At 39.1% G+C, this 23,491-nt stretch overlaps 1 pseudogene; it reads left to right on the forward strand.

Moving 5' to 3' along the window:
* The first annotated feature begins 22,999 nt into the window (after positions 1-22,999).
* Positions 23,000-23,118, forward strand: LOC145395685 (5S ribosomal RNA; annotated as a pseudogene).
* Positions 23,119-23,491: the final 373 nt, after the last annotated feature.

Raw genomic sequence — 23,491 nt, forward strand, 5'->3', positions numbered from 1 at the left:
CATAGTCTGCCACGTACTGCCCAAGTTTGTCTGTGATTGTGTGGACTGTTTTGTTTTGAGGGGGACGAACCTATTGAATCGGCTCCAATGGTCCACTACTGTAAGAACATAAAGGTACTCCTGGACTCCAGCAACCATATCAGTAAAATCTATCCCTATCCCATCCAGCAGCTCATTCGCTAGAGGCAATTCCTTCCACTGTTGCTGTAATCCAGTGTCCCCTTCGAATCTCTGACAAATTACACATTTTTTTATTTATTCACACACATCAACCTTAAGATTTTGCCAGTATTACAGTTGTTCTGCCTTCTTGATAGTTTTCTTTTGTCCTAAATGACCAGTTAACTCATGTGCATGTTGAAGGGCCTGTACAACTAAGGCACGAAGGACTATGAGGCTGTAATGAAGACTACCATCTGTCTTCTCCCGCACAAAATATAACACTTCGTCTATTAAGGAAAACTGATCTAAGGTGGTTTTGGGTAGTCTTTTGGCAGGAACTCTACCACCTTCGAGATACTGCGCTAGTTCTCCCCACATGGGTTCTTCTCTTTGACAGGCCTTCATTTGTTCTCGATCTAACTTGAGCCAGGTGGCTTCAGGTGGATGGACTACTGCTCAAACTGGGTGTGACAACTGATCTGCTACAAAATTGTTCTTACCCTTGAGATACTGGATGTCATAGTTATATTCTTGCATTTCTAGGATCCATTGATTCATTCGAGGCAATTTAAACTTCTGCTTGAATATAGTAGTGAGAGGTTGGTGATCAGTAACTACGGTAAAACGGTACCCCACAGATAATGATGGAAGTTACGACATGCAAGGACTACTGCTAAGGCCTCTTTATCTGTCACTGAATATCGAGTCTCACAGGGGTTCAACTTTTTAGAGAAATACCTGATCGGCTTGTTGGAACCATCTAATTGAATCTGGATCAGGACTCCACCAACATGAGTGTTACTAGCATCTGTAGTGAGAATGAATGGTTGTTCTACCTGAGCTCTAAGACTGGGGCATTCATGAGGCAAGACTTGAGATGTTCAAAGGATTTCTGGCATTCATCCGTCCAGATAAATGTTACTTGAGATTTAGTTAAGTTGGTAAGGGGTGCAGTAATTTTTGCAAACGATGGAACATGTTTTCTGTAAAACCTGCACATTCCTAGAAATCGTCTTACTTCCTTTACTGTGGTGGGAGGTTTCATCTTTGCGACTGATTCAACATTTTTTGGATCAGGTTTCCTTCCTTCAGCAGAAATCTGATGACCTAGGAAGGTGACTTCTTTAAAGCTGAATTTGCATTTACTAAGATTTAATTTCACTCCTTTTTCAGTAAGTAACTAGAAAAGCTGCCTCAGGTGGTCTAGTAAAGTTGGGAAGTCTGGAGCCCAAAGAATCAAATCGTCTAAGTAATTTCTGACTGACCCTTTCTGTAGGAGGGGTGTAAGTATTTAACTCATTCGCCTGGAAAAGATTGCAGGGGAGCAATTAAGTCCGATTGGGAGTCGTCTGAATCTGTATAGTGCAACCCCATCACTGCAAGTAGTAAGGTCATGACTTTCTTCATCTAACAGAATTTGGAAATAAGCCTCTTAAATGTCAAAAGTGACAAAATACTGATGTCCGGCCGCTTGTTCTGCTAGTTCATCCAATTGTGGGAGGGGGTAGATGTCTGTCGCAAGGTGTTGATTCACATGACGATAATCGAGACACACATGTTTGCTACCATCCAGCTTATTTACAAGTACAGTGGGTGGCAGCCAGGCACGGTAGATTGTTCTGTGATTTCTCTGTCCTCCATATTTTTTACCATATCCACAATGATCTGTTTCGCTTGTTCGGGATAGTGGTACATGGGTCCATGACTGGGTTGAGGATCAGCTACTTTGATATGAGCAGGAGGGCCACTGATGAGTCCTAACTCACTTTTGTCGGGAATAAGGAGAGTCGTGCTTAACCCTCTGCGTGCCAGTGCCGTTTTAAAAAGGTCTGACATAATTCCGCGGCCAGTGCCAGTGCCATTTTAAAACGGTTTAAAATACAACTTCACTGTGACTGCATTTTTCAAGATTCGCGGGTAATTTGGCAGGCATGTAAGGTAACTGTTCCTCTACCATCCCCCAGGCTGTCAAGGCCATACACTTACTCTCTCCCCCCCTTCACTCTGACTGTGGCTCACTCTGCCTGTGTGCCTCACCCAGTGCTGTACATAGTGAAGGCATTTTGTAAATATTTTCATGTAAGTGTAAGTTGTAAATATTTTTAATGTAATTGTAAGGACTATATAGTGAAATCAAGTTGTAAATACCTTCTTGTAAGTGCCAGGACTGTACATAATGAGGTCATGTTGTACCTATCTTCAAGTAAGTGTAAGATAATGCATTCACAGTGAGAAGGACATGCAAATTGTGATAGATGCTGAAGTAATAAGTAATCAGAAAAGTGTACTGAACATTGCTATACCTTCCCAGCATAAATACCTGAGTATACCTTACACAGTAAACGGCTTTCTCTAACGTACGTGATGAGCATGAGAGAGAAGCTGTACCTGTACACGAGTATGTAGGACTCAATAAAACTCATTTCTGAGCCTCTGTGAGCATTTTAATGGCGAAATTCATTGTTACCACATCAATATCTATCATTTTAGCCAAAAAAAAAAGGTTGAAAAATGGCCGGCACTGGGGTGACCCATAGGGCTAAAAATAGCTGGCACGCAGCGGGTTAAGGATTAACTGAGATAAGTCTTCTTGCTGGGCACTAGTGAGATGTTACCAGTTTAGTTCTTCAATCAATTCTTTCAACCTCTGAACACGTGTCCCGCTTTGTCTGACTTGATCATTTTCTGGGAGCAGGTCATTGTGACTTTAAGTGACATTAACCCTACCAGGTGGATTATCAATTCTCTCGTACGATCCAATAATTGTGCCCTTACGAAATACCTTCTCCTTCTTAGCTGCATTAGTGAGAGGAAAGTAGACTGAATTCTCAGAACTGACTTTGACCAAACATGGGTGACTGTTATGACTGATCCTAGGTTGAGGATAAATGATAAGGTTAGTGCCTGGGTCGTCTCTTACAGGATAGGCAACTGATATGGATCTACTTTCATGGTGGTAAGAAGATTGATTTGTGGGAAGTGTTGTGATGGGTTGGAGGGTTCGACTGGGTCAGCCTTCACTCTTTCAACTATGTTCCTTTGTTAGTGAATGTGATTCACAACATAAGGGGTGCCTCCCCATACCATGACTCTCCTTACTCCATCCCACATGAGAGAAGCTTGACCTAGTACATCGCCACCTAGGAGCAGATCCGTATTAATATAAGAATTTGGCACTACCGAGAACCATTGTTTATGGATCTTCTCATCTCCAACTCCAATTTCTGCCTGCAACATTCCCAAAAATCTCAAATGGGCGCCTGTGACTCCATGCAAAAGAGGCGGGTTTTGCTGTGTATTTACTTCTCCCCCAATTTGCCTGACAGCTGATTCGTTAGAGTGAAACTACTCCCTGTATCAACTATATCTTCTATCTTTCCATTAACCAATACAGTGACGGTGGGGGATGTATGACCACCGGTTAGTCATAACTTCTGGGGTGGATTTTGTGAATCTTTTGATTTAGAGTCATTTTGTCCTGGAGGTTTATAGTTACGTCCAGGACACCCACGGTCTCCACGACGACATCCAGGTCTGCGGCAGTCAAAACAATGTCTGGGAGGAGGCTTCTGCCAACACTCTTGGAGACTATGTTATGAAGCTAAACAGTGGGAACAATATTTACCACTACATGTTTTGGAGTTACTAGGTTGCCCTTTATTCACTCATGCTAGGCTAGATTTGAGCTTGCAGACCTGGCGTTTTAATTCTTCCACTTCGTCTTTCGGCCCAACTGGACTCGAGTGATCTGTCTGGTACACCGATGTGGACGGCAACGGCCGATTCTCGAACTCCTTTCCTTGACGTTATTCTTAGCAGGCACTGCATTGACACGAAGGGTCTGACTCACTTCAAACAACTGATGTTCATGTTCAACTCTATCAAGGAACTTCTTTAATGGGTACTCATCGTCTAGGAATCCCTCGAGTTTTTCTCGTGATGGGAGAGGTAAGCCATACCACAGCTTCCATTGGACTGCTTTGTCATGGTTAGGGAACTTTTCGTTAGAGAATTTATGTTCTATCGCCGCATGCTGGCAGATGAAACAGTGTGTGTGTGAAAGCCTGGGGTGACTCTATCCAATCATAACACATTGATTCTAATTCCTGCCAAGCCCGATCAATACTGACTTCAATGGCAAACTCTGTTCAAAGAAATTCATTAACCCCTTAACCGCGAGCTTGTTTTGCTTTTTCTTGCGGCTCCTGAGGGCATAATCACGCTCCGACAGACTCTTTAACCCTCCCCATCCCGACGTTTTTGGACCTTTTTTTTTTTTTTGGCTCAAACATCCGCTTTTGGTGAGAAACATCGAAAATTCATAGAGAAACCGCTCACCTGAGGTTTAAAATACCCGATTTAGGTACAAGTCCTTCCTTACCTGACTGGGTTTTCTAACAGGCTGGCACCAAAGAAAACGAGTTCTATGGGAGGGTAACTCTTTTATCCACTCATAAACAGTATTTATTTATTTACTTGGTACGAATTTACATGTAGTACAAGAGTATATTGGTTTTCAAACATTAATATAAGCATTATAAGGATTGTTTCACTCACTAACTCATCACCATTCATGACCTTTTTTTTCCCACATTACCTGATCATCATTTCTTCCTCTAATGCTATGTAAACATTGTCCTCCACATTGTCATCGATTGGGGAATCACTCTGGCCCCGAATGTCTTTATTGGCCAGGTCACTGGTAACAGGTGAATTTCCGAGACAATGACGTGCAGGGGGGGGGGAGAGGTTATGTGGTGTAAGGCATTGTTCTTGCTTGGCATCTTGTAGAGGAATAGAGGAAGGTGTCCCGTGTATACGTGCCAAAAATTACTCGCGAAATCACTCGCGAAAATTGAAAATTGTGCAATGTTGCCGCGTTAATTCACATCACCTGGACGGCGCGGGTTAAAAATATTTTGCCAAAAATCAGTTATTAGTCCTAGAATATTAAAATCAGATATGCTTATGGCACATACCTTCAGCTTTCTCCTGGGGTGTTTGTTGAGCCTTCATCGAGTACCATAGGACTTGTGGAGACCTCTGAAGTTGGGTAACAAAGTCTCCACTTTATACTTCCCGACAACCCGTAATATGATTACCACAGCCTGATATTATCACTAGAAACACTATTCTATGATTCTCAAATAGTTTGGAATCCATACTCCAAAAAAAAAAAAAAAAACACTGTGAAAGCAATGAAAATTACGAGGGCGTATGCCCTTCCCACTTCCGATCGTTCGCCGCTGGTGTTCTGTCATTTATTATTAAAAAAAACACTCAGTTTATATTTCTATTACTATATAACACTTATATATATCTACAGTCTTTATCCATAAGTTTCCTTCAGTAATAGTAGTTTATTGTCACTGTAGGGATTCAATTTCTTTCAGTAAAATACGTAGCATTCACTTTCTCGTCCTGTATACTAGCACTGAGAGTGAATGTCACTTTCACCTTCACTCTCATAACTCATAGTATTCATACATGCTAGAGTGAAACTTTCACTTTCATTACTCCTAGTATATATACTCGTATTCTTATAATACTACTCATTTACATTTCTATTTACGTTCTTTATTTTATTTACATTATTTATATTTCAATTTTATTTACATTGTGTTATGCACTGTCACTTGAAATAACTTATAAAACTATTTTCCACTGTTCTCTTATATTTACATTCATTGCTTTCACTTGCTGTATACACATTATCTACAATTCCACTTCCACTGTTTTACTCAACAGAAAGATCGTAGTCACTCACTATCAATTGTCAGCCCTTTACCTCTTTCCACACGAGGTTTAGTAGGGGGTGAAGGACACAGGGCCCTTTGCATGGGGCTAAAAAGCGGCGGAAGTTAGCAGGAGCGAATCCGGCGTACTTTCACCTTGAAAGACGACAATAAACTGATAGTGGTGGGCCGGGGTGGCCTACCTAGGGAGAATGCATTACTGCCAATGTCAGCCTCTTGAGAGCTGCTAATATATAGCAGTGAAATGATTGGCAGGAAATGTAGACAATACATTATAAACTAGGTAGTTCCAGGTGAATGTAAATATCACTTAGGCTTCTCCCTTCCCTCCTTATATATATTTTTAGTAAGAGAATAGATTATACAGCATATTTCAAGGGGAAATAAACAGCGAAAATTAGCGAACGAGTGCACATGAGGTGTTGTCAGGTGATAATTAGCCAATTCCAGGTGTATGGAACTCTCACCTACTTTATTTCATTTTGGTATATATTATTTGGTATAAGAATAGGGCATAGGGCTTATTTCAATGGATGAAATCAGTGGAAAATTCCAGGGAAGATTTACTTAGCGTACCACAGCTGAGCAGGTGAGAGGAGAGGGTAATGGAGAGAAGGTAGGGAGGGGAGTCAAGAACGGGGAGAAATGGCTAAATTGTCAACAATGGATGGGAGTACAGATGAGATTAGGAGTGCTGACTAGTGTTGGACATTGGCAGTACTGATAGATGATACAAGCTACCACTTGAAAGGCTGGGCTAATTCAAAATAACAGAATTGCAAAAGTGACGCCCCGTGGTATGATCCCTTGCTCCCAAGCGTCACGAAAGTGACGCCCCGCAGTTAAGGGGTTAACCCTTTAACCGCAGGCTTGTTTTGCATTTTCTTGTGGCTCCCGCGGGCATATTCACGCTCCGACAGACTCTCTAAAAATATTTGCCAAAAATCAGTTATTAGTCCTAGAATATTAAAATCATATATGCTTATGGCACATACCTTCAGTTTTCTCCTGGGGTGTTTGTTGAGCCTTCGTCGAGTACCATAGGATTTGTGAAGACCTCTGAAGTTGGGTAATGAAGTCTCCACTTTACACTTCCCGACAACCCGTAATATGATTACCACAGCCCAATATTATCACTAGAATCACTATTCTATAATTCTCAAATAGTTTAGAATCCATATTAAAAAAAAAAAAAAAAACACTGTGAAAGCAATGAAAATTACGAGGGCATATGACCTCCCCACTTGCACTAGTTCGTCGCTGGTGTTGTCATTTATTATTCATAAAAACACTCACAGATTATATTTCTATTACTATATAACATTTATATATATCTACAGTCTTTATCCATAAGTTTCCTTCAGTAATAGTAGTTGTCACTGTAGGCATTTAATTTCTTTCGGTAAAATACGTAGCATTCACTTTCTCATCCTGTATACTAGCATTGAGATTGAATGTCACTTTCACCTTCACTCTCATAACTCATAGTATTCATACATGGTAGAGTGAAACTTTCACTTTCATTACTCCTAGTATATATACTCGTATTCTTATAATACTACTCATTTACATTTCTATTTACGTTCTCTATTTTATTTACATTATTTACATTTCTATTTTATTTACACTGTGTTATGCACTGTCACTTAAAGTAACTTATAAAACTATTTTCCACTGTTCACTTATATTTACATTCATTGCTTTCACTTGCTGTTTACACATTATTTACACATTATTTACAATTCCACTTGCACTGTTTTACTCAACAGAGAGATCATAGTCACTCTCTTTCAATTGTTAGCCCTTTACCTCTTTCCACATGAGGTTTAGTAGGGGGTAAAGGTCACAGGGCCCTTTGCATGGGGCTAAAAAGCAGCGGAAGTTAGCAGGAGCGAATCTGACATACTTTCACCTTGGAAGACGACAGTGAACTGATAGGGGTGGGCCAGGGTGGCCTACCTAGGGAAATGCATTACTGCCAACGTCAGCCTCTTGAGAGCTGCTAATATATAGCAGTGATATGATTGGCAGGAAATCTAGACAATACATTATAAATTAGGTAGTTCCAGGTGAATGTAAATATCACTTAGGCTTCTTCCTTCCCTCCTTATATATATATTTAGTACAAGAATAGATTATACGACATATTTCAAGGGGAAATAAACAGCGAAAATTAGCAAACGAGTGCACGTGAGGTGTTGTCAGTTGATAATTAGCCAATTCCAGGTGTATAGCACTCTCACTTACCTTATTTCTTTTTGGTATATATTATTTGGTATAAGAATAGGGCATAGGGCTTATTTCAATGGATGAAATCAGTGGAAAATTCCAGGGAAGATTTACTTAGCATAGCACGGCTGGGCAGGCGAGAGGAGAGGGTAATGGAGGGAAGGTAGGGAGGGGAGTCAAGAACGGGGAGAAATGGCTAAATTGTCAACAATGGATGGGAGTACAGATGAGATTAGGAGTGCTGACTAGTGTTGGACATTGGCAGTACTGACAGATGATAAAAGCTACCACTTGAAAGCCCGAGCGAATTCAAAATAACACAGAATCGCAAAAGTGACGCCCCGTGGTATGATCCCTTGCTCCCAAGCGTCACGAAAGTGACGCCCCACGTTTAAGGGGTTAAAGAGGAGGAGGAGAAACCTTCATCTAGATCTTGGGTAGTGAATGAATTAGACGAGTTAGAAACTCAACTGTCCCCCACGAATCCTTCCTATCATTCATCTTCTTACTCTCATCCAACAATGAGAGCAAAAAGGAGCCTCACAAGGCCTCGCAATATCCGGATTCTAGAACTCCACCAGTTACAGGGTATCGATGCAGCAGCATGTCTGGAAATGTTTTTTGAATTAGTTGAGCAATGTGATTCTGATGATGTGATATGTATGCAGATTGCGAAGGGTAGAGTGACCCCTGACCTTTCCGTTTTCATTCATAACAACCAGACATAGCATTGAGTAGCTTCATGGCTAGCACTTAATTTTAAATTTCATATTATCTCTCCAGTTCACGGTGTTAGGAAAAGGGGGGTTTACTCTTATTTCAACACTGTCTCACTCTGTTCTCCTTGAAATGTGACCCTTAATTCCATTAACAACTTATCTTTCACTTTACTCCTCCTTTCACTAGACCAAGCCACAGTATACATAAGTTGTGTTTCCATGTCGATATTCATCCTCTTATTGATGAAGAATAATTTTGCTCGTCTTCCAGGAGATTTAGGATCATTAATTCTAGAAATATCGCGAGATTAAGTGGGCCTCCAGTGTACTGTTATTGAGGGTTTCTAACTCAATTCGTTAAATAACTGTAACAATATCTAACCCACATCAATATCTTATCCACACCAATATCGTATTCCACCGCTGCCACCAGAGCAATGCTCAGAGATTTTGTCACCAGTGTAATGCAAATTTTAGTCATCAATAAATGACACCAGTGTAATGCTGGGAATTTTAGAGATTATGGAAGATGAAGTAGCATGATCTTATTAGAGAATTTTAGAAATTAAGAGAAATAGGGTAATGTGATCTTATATGAGAATTTATGGGAAATTAGGTAGCGTGATATTATTTGAGAGGGCGTGAATAGTTAATTATTAGCACACCTTGTGGGCCACTCAATCTCGTCTGTACCACTCCTTAAAGGATGGCAAAACTCGAACTCGAAATAACGTGACCTAAGATTTACTAAACATTAAGAACTGAGACAGATTACTCTTCAAATTGTGAATGTACCCAAACGAAATAATAATGAGGATCTACATCACTAGAAACATGGATCTTTACAAGCCAAATTACTATTGAAAGAATCCTGATACACGTGGATATATTAATCCCGTGGTCACAGTTGGACTCTCGGGAAGATTCAAAGAATACTCCCAAGATATTCTCTTAAGATTAAACTCGTATAACTCAAGAATCATATGCAGTAAAGTTACAGTAATTATATGAACAGTGATGAAATGGACTGTAATCAAAATGGACCAGCTGATATATTCGTTACTTAAGCTACATGACCTAGGAAAAAAAGGGGGGTTGTTGTGATTTAGTGTCATGCGATTGGCAGTGGCTTGAACAGACGATCTCTGTAACGATGGAAAGCGGAGCAGCGTCTCATTATACAGTACAAGAGAGATCAAGGGAAATATCACAAATTTAACTTACTTATATGAGGACTTATCACACGAGGGAGAGAGGGGGATGATGAGTGTTTGGACACTATCCTGTAACGATGAAGAGAAGCGACGATCTGAAATACTCGACGCCGCTTCTCTCCTTTTATAAGTATCAAGACAGTGTTCGGGAATCGGCTAAAACTTTAACTAATTACTTTGTAATATTTTGTTTCTACTAGATCTCCAAAGAATACGAGATATAAGTTTGTACTTGACATACACAGATGAATGACTTATGATGTTTAAAATTTTTGTAACAAGCATACGAGAACTTTAATCATAATGAAGCCAAATCAATTAGGAATCAGAACAATTTTATTACCCATGTCAGTTTATATGCCTAAGTGACTGTAAACAAGACTCCAATAACACGAATTTAGCGCTTCACTAATGATTATCATCAACAACCTTACTTCAGACAGCTCTCAATCACCACTGCGTAGTTCAGAAGGGGATTACTATTAACTTCGGCAGGTAAATCTCTAGATCAGAATATGAAGAAAGACATTCACGATTAATAATCCCTACTAAAATTTCTGCGGTTATAATTCTTTGTTGAAACGGCTGGTTCATTATGTATAAACATTAGTCATATTTACACCAATACTCAATTTGATACTATCAATAACAGAATCATGCTCACATTATGAATATCAACTAAGACTAGACTTAAATATAGAACTTAACGGTTAAATCATGAACTGTACAGACTATATTTATAACATTACCTTAGTTTATACTTACAATACTAACTTATACTATTACTTAAAATTATGGCACTACACTTGTTACTCAGATAAGGAGTGATTTCGTGTAAAACACATATTAAGCCCAAAGATTAAATTCTCTTACCCACCTGCGATATAATCCTCAGACATTTATCAATCTGAGGTGTGTAGGGGGCATCATGAGGCACTGGCCAGGCTAACGAAACCTGTAACAGCTTTTCCTTGCCTATATACAACGGGGAAGTGCCATCTAGTTTAGCAAAGTTCCTGGATATTATCAGCTGCAGGGTTAGAGTGGCACCAATATGGGCACTCCTGAAATAAACACAAAAAATAGTAAAACATAATAATTAACCCAGATGCTTTCCCCACCTAGAAACAGCATAAGGTATGATTATATAAGGACGAAATATTCGACACTGGGAGAATAATGCATAGCATGCCCAGTAGAATGGGTCACATTATCTTTCGTACACCATTCAGTCCTCTGGAATCCTGGCGCTTCGTCAGATGCCAAACCATCTACACGGTTTTTTCTCCTTCAAATTCAGTTGACAAATGAATATTCAACTGGCTGTTAATATTACAAAGTAAAAAACGATGAGAGCATATTCAGTATTAATAAACAACTTCATACCCTTCATGTGAATGAACCACTCCTTTGAGAAAGGACATAAATATTGGTTCATTTACGCTCAAACCTAGAAATATTTATTCAGCTGAGAGACATATGGACAATGAAAGGATTAAAGAACATCGGTACAACATCTTTTTTTTTTTTCCTTTGAAAGCCTGATGAATGGGAATAGAGAGAGCAGAGCGACTGTAAACATGATTGGTTTTGGATGTGTGGAGAGAAGGAATGCAGTGCCAGGAGACATGACACTCGCACAGGTGAAGAGTGCTGTGAAGCGGCTGAAAATGGGAAAGCAGCTGGGGTTGATGAGGTGTATGCAGCCATGCTTAAGTGTGGTGGAGAGAGTGGAATGAAGTGTTTGTTGGAGATGTGTAAGAAGGCGTGGATGAGTGAAACTGTGCCAGCAGAGTGGAAAAAGGCTGTGATTGTACTGCTGTTCAAAAATAAAGGTGAGCTAAGTGAGTGCAAGAATTATCGTGGCATAAGTTTATTGAGTGTGGTAGGGGAGGTATATGGAAGAATTATTATAGAGAAAGTAAGAGAGATATCAGAAGTCCTAGTGAGTTATGAACAGGGCGGCTTTAGGAGTGGCAGGGGATGTGTGGATCAAGTATTTGCAGTGAGACAGATAGCAGAGAAGGCTTGCGAGAAGGACCGTAAGGTGTTTATGGCATGCATGGATCTGGAAAAAGCATACGACAAAGTAGACAGAGGGATTTAGGAAAGTTTTGTGCACGTATGGTGTAGATGGTAAGCTGCTAGGTGCTATCAAGAGTTTTTATGATGGTAGCGAAGCTGTGTAAGGGTTAATGGGCATCTGTGTGAATGGTTCACGATTGGTGTGTGCGTGTGACAGGATTGTGTGATGTTCCCATGGTTGTTCAATATATATTATGGATGGGGTGATGAAAGAAGTAAAACCACGAGTAATGGAGAGAGGGATGGCGTTGGTAATGGATGGTGATGGATGGAATATCTCAAATTTGTTGTATACTAATAATTCAGTACTGCTTGCAAGTACCGGACAAGAACTTGGTAGGCTAGTGCAGAGTTTTGCTGACGTCTTTGAGCGTCGTGCCTTGAGAGTAAATGTAGAAAAGAGTAAAGTGATGTTTATTGAGAAAGAAGGTGACTCCCAGTGTAATGTTACAGTGAATGACTGGAATTGATGAGAGAGTTGAAATGCTTGGGTACAGTGATAGAAAAGAGAGGAAAATGTGCAAAAGAAGTTGAAAGTAGAGTGACACAACGAAGAAAAGTAGCTGGTGCAATGAAGGCCTTGATAAGAAACAGAGGCTTGAGTGATGCAACTACACGAGGCTTACATGAGGGAGTGTTGGTGCCAACTTTAACATATGGATGTGAGACTATGGTGTGGCATGAAAATGCAAAATCAAGAGTAAGAGCAGTGGATGTGGGACTGCTGAGGAATGTCTGTGGAGTACAGAGAGTGGATAGGATCCGAAAGAATGTGATTCGTGAAGGTGTGGAGTGAGGAAGTCGGTGGACACCAGAATCGAAGAGAGTGTACTGAATGGTATGGTTATGTGGAGAGAATGGATAACAATAGAGTGGTAAAAAGGGTATATCTAAGCGATTTTGAAGGTGGGAGGAGGCGAGGTAGGCCACGGGGAAGGTGGAAAGATATGGTGGATGTGTGAGGAAGAAAGGTTTGGAAGTCGGTGAGGCTAGGGAACTGACACGAGATCGAGCTAGGTGGATGAATGTTGTGAGAAGAAATGCATGATCAGGGATTTTGGTGCCCCTTTTTAACGTGGCAGCATCTGGATTGACTCAATCGGATACGTTTATGTGAAGCTACAGAATGTGGTTAATGTTTCTGGCATATCCGATGGAACCAGGATTCAGTGGGCTTGAATGATGAGTAAATGAAAGCGTGGCCCATTGGATAGGGCAAATTTGGGCTGTCTGGACATTGCTACTCCTCACTCTGCCCTCGAGTGGGAAAGGAGGTCCGGATGATGATGATGATGGAGTCTTTCATTTTCAAAGTTTCTCTTAATTCCTTTACTTGGAGGACGCATTTCCTATTTAGTTCTACTTAAAGTCAGATCACTGTATTCAGCCTGATATGAAGGGATTATTGAAAGCTGTATCTGGCTTTTCATCCTCTAAAGGTCTTCAATATAATCGTGAGGAGATCGTAAGATGTTAACACAAGGTATTTAGTGAACAAATGTAGCATGACAAGTAACATGAACTGTGGCGATTTAGTCCACGGTTTCTTAGTTTAGAGGTTTCTGTCACTTTTCCACCGAGTATATTATTGCAAAGGGAAAAAATCAATTATTAACGCGTTGCATTTTCTCTCTGTAATAACTGACAGTAATGCCAGACAGTATTCTAAGTTCACTCTGAATGACATGTAACAGACTTAGTACATATAACAAGGGTCACTGTTGATATAGCTATTGTGACCCGTATTATCGTTGGCTAAGAAAGCTCCATAACATCATTTCCTAAGCACTTTATTTTGCTTATTGCACTTTACTGTTATATTCCGTGTTATAAAATCCTCGAATCATCGCCGTACTCTGCATAAATAACGTACAAAAGGATATTAATCAGCCATGTCCAAAAATAAATCGCTATGGATGGGGTGCTAGGGAGCCTTCTTATCCAACAAAAATACGGGCCTATGTCTAAGAGAGATGCATTGCTTTGGGGAACAGACTAAACTAAAAACAAGTACTTTTTCGCTATTCTGGAAAATTGTATCAGTGAGTTTACATGCATTTTTTTAAATTCTCGTATCAGTATGATAAAGATTTCTAGATCGAAAACCGTAGGCAAAAATGTGTTTATGAAATATTGTCAAAAATTACAAAAGAAGAGAAAAAAATCTTCATAAGTTTTGCTCAGTTATAGTTATAATTTGTGTTCCTCCAGCTTTATTTGTTCATAAACTATTGCCATGACTCTTTGTGAGGTCAAAATACCAAACAAATTATCTCCATACAGAATTATAGTTTGTCTTCTCCGGATAATAAGTAATTGTTATAAGTAATTACATCACATGGAAGTCACTGCTATAAATGGTCGAGAATAAATACAGTTGACAGAAGCACTAGCGAGACCCCTACGTTCTACTGTTACCTTCAGTCCGCTGACACTTGACTTTTCAACCATGCAATATCCAAGCAATGTCATTCAGGTCTGGAGAGATTTTTCAAACAGGTGAGGACGGATCGAACATCCATTTATCCCTTCATGACAAGAGATCTGCCTAAAGCCGAACAATGTCGTCTGAGGAAACATGAATTAATGAAACAAATGCATTCGAGGGCCGAATGCTAATCGCCTGCCAAAATATGTCATTGAATAAGGAACACTACAACATAAATCTGAAGAAGATTCACAAAACATTACGGAATTCAGTCACCGCACTTCGCACAAAAGCCCGTCGATATTAAAAAACATATGGCGGCTGACATTCGGCCGTCACTGATCAAATTCACACCATAAGTAATAGGATTCTGCACATCCACAGACACTAAAAAAAGAAAAAAAAAATATCTCTCCACCTTGCTGAAGGCGGACGGTAATGAGGTTTAAGCAATCCTGTATGAGACAGCCCTAGCATGCATTCAATATGGATGGTTGGTGTTAACTCCGAAAGTGGTGACATGTAGAGGTGTATTGTATGAAGAAGGACTACTGGGCCTTGAGAGCAGGCTGTGAAGCCTATCCCCAGAGTCAGACACACACACACACACACACACACACACACACACACACACACACACACACACACAAAACGGACCCTGGGTAATAATTATCGTTAACTATTGGTGGCCGAGTCGGTAGAAAGGTGTCCTAATATCCCAGTGGATGCGAGTTCAAATCCCTGCTGGGGCAGGGAACAGTTTATTGATTTGAATTTAGTTAAAAAGCAGACTTTACTGACCCGCTAACATGTTGAAACAACAACCTCGCTGATATCAGTACACCAGTCCTGTTGAGACAGCCTTAGCATGTTTTAAATATGGATGGCGGATGTTAGCGTAGAAGTGGTGACATGTGAAGGTGTATGGTGCGGTACGCAGAGGGACTGCTGGACTTCAAGGAACGGGATCTGGTGCTTATACCCTGATTCTGACACATTTTAAAAAGTCATGATATTAAATTATCTTACTTGAAACAGTAACGTAAGGCAGTGTATAATATACGGTATGCAAAGAACAAAAAAAATCGTAAATAATTTATAATGCCGATACAATTTTCTTTTCTTTTTAATTTGTTCATATACAGTAAAATAGCTATTTTTTTTCTACTGCAAATATAGATGACAAAAGATTTACGCACATTAAAAGAATCAAAGTTATTCATGCAAGCATCCCAGTAACTTTAATTATTATATGGCAGTCAACGTATCTCCGAAATACCAAAAAAATATGTAACAAGTCATCACCCATTCCCCCACTAATATCTTCAGACGGTACCATGACAAATGACTCACGTGGTAAAGCGAATATCCTTACTAGTACATTTGCAAGAATTGCTACGTTACAAGAAGTCAGCTAAAACGTCCCAGTACTAGAACTTGAATTTGCTCCACTTACTGTAAAATACACAGTAGATACATATAATCCATCCTAGACAATTTACCAACCAACAAAACTCCAGGCCCAGGTCGAATTCCTCCAATTGTTTTGAAAAAGTGCTCCCCAGAACTTGCTTCTGTTCTAGCTAAATTATTCAGGCTATGCTTACATACTTCTTCATACCCTAATTTTGGGAAAGAAGCAAATACCAACCAGTTCTGAAAAAAGGAAGTTCCTCTGACCCCTCTGATTACAGACCAATATCTATCAGGTCTTCTCTTGGTAAAGTATTTGAAATTGCAGTGAATAAGCACATAATTAAACATATTGAATTCAACAACTTAATTAGTGATAGGCAGTATGGTTTTCGCCACGAAAGATCCACTATTGATATACTCAGTCTCTTGACTCACACCATCCATCAATCAGGTGACCAACATGGAGAAACTGATGCAGTAGCCTTTGATATTTCTAAAGCTTTCAACAGAATGTGGCACCATTCACTGCTATCTAAACTCCCTTGCGATGGACTAACATCTTTTTGTTCCTCTGATTTCCTCATATCTCAGCGACAGAAGTATAAAAGTAAAAGTGATGATATATATTCATATATCCCTCAATGACGAACGACGTGCGACAATTATCAGTTTTGGCTCGAACTCTATTTGTAATTCATATTAATGATCTCTTATCTATCACTAATAATTCATTCATATCTAGATGACTCAACACTTCACAGTTCATTCACACTTAAACATCCATTCACAAAATTTAGTATCTCTAACTCACAACTCAACAGCCATCTCCATAATTCAAGACTTATCTAGGATGACTGAATGGGGACAAAATAACCTTGTCTGATTTAATGCTAGTAAAACCAAATATATACACTTCACTAATAGACAGATAGTGCCAGATTCCTATAATATCTGCAATGCTACTAATATTCCTATCTCCAAAAGTATTGAAATTCTCGGTGTTTCACTTAACAGTGCCCTCACCTGGACCTTTCATGTCAGATAATTTGCTAGAGCTGCCTCAGAGAAATTTGGATTATTGTACAGTGTTCGTAGCTTCTTCACTGATGAGCAGCTAGTTATAGTTCATAAGAGTCATGTGTACGCTCAGCTGCAATACTGCTCACCCATGTGTAATGGATGGGGACAGGTTGCATTAAAACAACTAGACAAATTCAAAACAAAGCTGTTAGAATAATCAGTAACTTTGATATTACAAACAGACTTCCTCCCCTACAGGTAAGGAGTATTGCCTACCTTCCATTATTTTACAGATACTTTTATGGCAAATGCTCAGACGATGTTGCATCCATTGTGCCACCTCTTCATACCTTCCCCTGTGCTACGTGGGCATCTGGTAGCGCTCATGACTGGAATGTCACACTACCATATTGCAGAACTTCCTCCTATCAGAAATCTTTTATTCCCTCAAGTACATCTCTTTGCAACTTCCTTCCCCAGAGTTGTTTCCCCCCAAATTCAACTTACAGCTTTTCGTGCACAACTGTTAGAGACTTTTATTAACCGAGGACTCCAGTAATTTGGTGTATGGATTTTTTTTAGTCATATGTTTTTCCTTTCGCTGTTCTGTTATTAAAAAAAAAAAAAAAGTATCACTGTAAGCAAAACCAACTCACTTCATCTTCAGAGCTGCGTTGAGTCCGTCCATATCATCTCCCTCGACCATCATGCTCCCAAGTTCTCTAAAGGCACTTGATTCCGAGTTTAAAAAGAATTTCGTGTTTGAACCACCAGAAGATCTTACTGTCACCCTGTAACATGTACAAGTAAAAATTGTTTAATTAGTATTACTACTGAGGCCCCTAGAATAACGCAACACCAACACTTAACTTCAAGATACATTTATTTATTTTTTTATTTTTTTGGTTAACACTAAAATTGGCCTAAAATTGCCATATTTGCAGCTGGGATGCTAACTTGTGACAATTAAAACCAAGATATGATGCTAGTCGCGAAGAAGTGCTATGGAAAGAAAGCAAGGCGTAGTATTGTCTCTTCCTGCCACTGAGTTTCGTGAAATAAGGTATAAATGAAAAAAAAATAAATGGGGCAAGTTAAATTGAAAGACCTATATATAGAACTATTGTGTTTTAATTTCGTCTTTGTCTCTACCGTTTATTACAGCACATTCCTTGCATTTATCCTATTGTAGTATAGGAATAGTAATAATAAAGTTACACAACTGTCTGAATATACGATAAGCAATGAACTGAATAATTTCCCAAATGTTACAGGATGTGCGGATGAAGTCCATATAATATGGCAGACAGTGGAGGAAGCATAAACGAAAGACTGTGCGTCTCTGGAGGGCAGTGCATGTGGAAGAGAATAAGGTTACGAGCGGTGAGCACAAATGTAATGACAAAAGAAAAAAGTAAAACCGGAGATAAATATTGAGGGATGGAATATTTCAAGTATGGTTATGTGGATGATGTATTACGTGGTACTTGAGAACATCATTTATTGAATCTTTCAGTGTTGCCCTGCCTTTGAACAATCAAGGCTAAAGTACCGTATCGAAGGATTTGAATAAAACACCAGCTGCTGTGTGAAAGCTAACTCACTGTGTGATGTGTTGGTGAATGAGGGGAAAAATAGAACTGGGGGTTTAAGAACTTTGATGCAGTGATAGAACATAACCAAAGGGCCCAGAATTAACTTACTTTTCAGTTTCATCCAACACCTTTGCATCCAAACGTTTGTTCTTCGATATCTCACCTGTCAACTACTTTGACCAGCTCCTCAATTGTCTCTGGTCTGGGTGGCAGCCTTGGGAGGGTGAGGGAAGCCATGAGGCTGGCGCGATATGCTGTGCCCACCACCACACCAAAGAACAACCAAGTGCCGACCAGGATGTGGTTGGACTGGCTGGTTGAGAGGCGTCCGTACAATCCCTGGCCCAACAGGGCGCCCACAGACTCCAGCACCACCGACCCAGTACTCAGCCCTCCATGCCGCGTTTGCCACGTTTTACTCCTGGTAATCTGTAAAACATACTGTACATATAGAATGATATACATATACAATGATATGAGTGCGTAGCTGTTTCTTTATTGTGTCATAGGGGCGAACAGTGATGTTTTAGACAGTGGAATAGTTTTGATAATACGAGCCATGAAAGAAGGTGCACCTCCTTGCATCTGCTACCGTTAGGAAGACAAACAATTCTACTGAGGTCATTTGCACCATTTTTTTGCGGAGCTGCTTGGTATGTCCAGTTTCGTAAGGTAATTTTGATCTTTTACTGTTTTTCTTAATGTATTATTTCGGCTACATATAGCACGCTCTAAAATGGTGAAAATGTCATGGGATAGTCAGATATTGGTTATAGTGAAGGTAAGATGTATTGTACAGAATTCATTTGATTTGGAATGGCTAAAGTTCTTTCCTCGTCGAAAAAGGCAGATCAAATTAAAATTTTATGAAAGCAGAATTAATCAACAATTCATTGCTGTGGTTTCAAGAAATCAACAGGAGTGAAGTAGCCCACCACTTACATGACACTTGTTGTTGTAGTGGAGGCTCGGGGTGGAAGTTACAATCGGAACCCATTCTTTACTCATCTATACCATAAATATATATTCCAGCAAAGTGTTTAAGGATATGTTGTATAAAAACAGCAATATATATTCTTTAATTTCTTATTGCATGAATCTAACATCATCCAAGAAGAGTCGGTATACTTATAGCTGTAAAATGTAATCAATATTTTTCCATTACACTTCTTTATCGCTCGCTCTGATTTTCCTCTGTGTCTCCTGTTAAACACTCACTTGAACCTATCGTCTACAGTTAACTGGAAAGATAATAGAATTAGCCTGACCAAGTGAGTGTTCATGGTACCAGAATAAGCAACTGTCTCCATTGACACATTCACCTAAATGTAAATCATATACTGTTGGCTCATGTGATATAAAAGAGAAGAACAAGAAAACGCGACCATGAGAGGGTTAAATGCATCATTGTCCTCGGTGAGTATAAAACAATAAAGAACAATGGCAACAGACATATTTGGCACCATACGGGACTTCGCTAAACTGAAGAACAATATTGTGCTTCGCTAGAGTAAAGCACATTTGTGTAAAAATCCTGAAAGAGCTAAACTGAAGCATTGCCTTGTGAAAATATATTTACCTGCGTGACTAACACTGGAAGACGGCCCTGGGCTGCTAACTGAGAATGTCCCACGTCTAACTTAATTATGATGACAAACAACAACCACAACAACAACACCAACAGTAATAATAATAATAATAATAATAATAATAATAATAATAACATAAGGAACCGTTTTCTGCTGCCTGTTATTACTAATACTGGATGCGCCCGTGCCTGACCACTTGCATGTTTACCTTGACAAGTGTGAAGCAGACAGTCAGCGTACAAGCCATGACACCGATCCACACTTGGCCACTTAATGGGTAGTAGAAGCTCAGCCAACTGGGTGTTATGACCGGCGTGGCCATGGCGAATTTAACAGCAACTTGATCATAGAAGAAAGTGAAATCCCATCTGGAAACATTGTTAGAAATAAGGAGGCTACATTTGTAGATTTTATAGCCATTTGTTACATCCAACCATAGGAAAGAATTTGTTCTCGAACAATAATAATAATGATAATAATAATAATAATAATAATAATAATAATAATGAATTATTAATAATAAAAATAAGTTATAATAATAATAATAATAATAATAATAAGATCTATAAGAACAATAATAATAATAAGAATAAAAGTAAAGCATTCGGAATCCGAATGCTAATTGCCCGCCAGAATATGCTGTTGGCCAAGTCCAAGATTTTGGCCATATCTTGATATGCTGAAGGTATCATGTTGATAGCTCAAGCCGTTTATGAGATATTATTGTGCCACAGGAGGGCTGTAAATCATACTTGATTTTTGGCAGCCATGTTTCTGACCTAAACCTTGACCCCGAGTGCCCATTTTCGAACTCGACCAAGATTTTGACCATATCTTGAAACCCTGAAGGATTCCTGTTGATATCTCAAGCCGTTCATGAGATATAATGGTGCTAAAGGGGGTGATAAAGTAATTGACCTATGGCAGCCTTGACCCCGTGTGACGACTTTTGAACTCAGCCAAGAGTTTGGCCATATCTTGAGGCCCTGAAGGTTTCATGTTGATAGATCAAGCCATTCATGAAGTATAATGGGAACACACACACACACACACACACACACACACACACACACACACACACACACACACACACACACACACACACACACACACACACACACACACACACACACACACACACACACACACACATACACAGACACACACACACACACACACACACACACACACACACACACACACACACACACACACACACACGCACGCACGCACGCGCGCGCTGAGTCAGGGAAAAACATTATTGCTCCACTTCGTAAGGTGGATGATAACTAGAGGCCCTCCTAACGGGGGAATCACACCAGCCGTAAGCCGATACATATCTAGCGCGGCTTGGAATATGACCTTGACCTACTTCACCAATTTCTAACTCGTAGGTTTTCATCCCTTCTACACACCTGTAAAATTTTGTGATGATATCTTGAGCGGTTGCGAATTTATCATGGAAACAGACACACAGAGCATAATGTACATTCACCAATTTCGAACTCGTTATCGATTTTTTATCTACTATAGACGGACAGAAAGACGGACAGATTGAAAACAACACCAGCTTCGCAATAGCAAGTAATAATAATAATAATAATAATACAGCTGAAACTGAAGTCCCATCTGGAAACTACCGGAATATTACAGATTTTTTACATCTCCAGGTTCATCATCATCTCATGGCTCCATGCATACCTTCCAGATCATTTCCTTTACCATCGAACATTGTCAGATTACAAGAAGCTACGGTATATTATTTACAATCCATCATCATCTTCCCATCCATCTAACCTTCCCAGTTCTCTTTATTATGTTGGGAAGACGAAAATAACCAAGAATTAGGAGCAGGTAAAATATTTTTTTCACAGATGAATCTATAGTCCTTCTTGGACGCACTGCCAGACTCTAACATGTTGGTACTAACATATATATATATATATATATATATATATATATATATATATATATATATATATATATATATATATATATATATATATATATATATATATATATATATATATATATATATATATTTTTTTTTCATCGGCTGAAATAAGATTCTTTTTAAAAGATGGGTTAACCGAGCCAGTTTCTAACCCCTTCATTATGGGATGGACTTTCTTAGGATTACTGATGTTGCTTAGTAACATAAGTGAAACAAAAGAAGTGTCATTATTGTGAACATGCAAAAGAAGGCAATATATACAGAATTCATTTCCACATTTGTAGGCAGTCATTAGAAGAATGATCTTGACTTCCGTGCACTGACAGGTTCATTTTCTAGTTACTCCACCGTAGCAAGTAAAACAAATTTCAAAAATTATTTTCCTCATCACTTACGTTATCTGTAATTAATAATACATTAGGTAGTTTCAAATTAGATAGGCTATCTCTATCTTTTAACAATGTATAGCTTTTCTTTGCGGCATAAAACTATGTGGAATTGAACTGGATTATCAATAACAACAGTGAACACTGCAGTGCAAAGGTTACCCTTAGCTTAGAATCTCACCTCTTTAGATCTTGTGGATTAATACCATGCATCACTGTTGCCATGAATAATTTACGAACCTGCATCTGATCTGTCACCTGCAAGTAAATGTAACATTATATATATATATATATATATATATATATATATATATATATATATATATATATATATATATATATATATATATATATATATATATATATATATATATATATATATATATATATATATATATATATATATACCGATTCAGCCATATATATATATATATATATATATATATATATATGGCCATGCCACGTTCAGTACACCGCTTCCCGTCCGATCAGCGAAGTTAAGCAACATTGGGTCTGGTTAGTACTTGGATGGGTGACCGCCTGGGAACACCAGATGCTGTTGGCATCCCTATGTGTCAAGTGGGGTTGGTGGAGGATTAGTGCCCCTCCCTGTAAAACAATTAACTCTAAACCCTTGACCACCCCGTTTGGGATACATGGCGTCTGGCAATGGATGGATATATATATATATATATTCTCGTGTGTCATTTGTACCATAAACTCTTTCAGGGAAATGTTTAGAATTAAAAGTTATGATGTAGCATTCCCTAAATCTTATCAACAAGATGCCCTTCCTAATTTGAAAGAAACTGATCATTTTCGTGCATAATAAAGTTTTTTTTTTTTATGCGAGGAAGAAGGAACCAAAGGCCATGAGCCCGCAGTAACAGTTCCCTGCAAGAGAAAAACAAAATACAATAGAGAGCCAAATTCAAGAT

Source organism: Coenobita brevimanus, chromosome 32 (genome assembly GCF_032717465.1).
Source record: "Coenobita brevimanus isolate Jiangsu-jjx chromosome 32, ASM3271746v2, whole genome shotgun sequence".
In the NCBI taxonomy this organism is placed as follows: domain Eukaryota; kingdom Metazoa; phylum Arthropoda; class Malacostraca; order Decapoda; family Coenobitidae; genus Coenobita; species Coenobita brevimanus.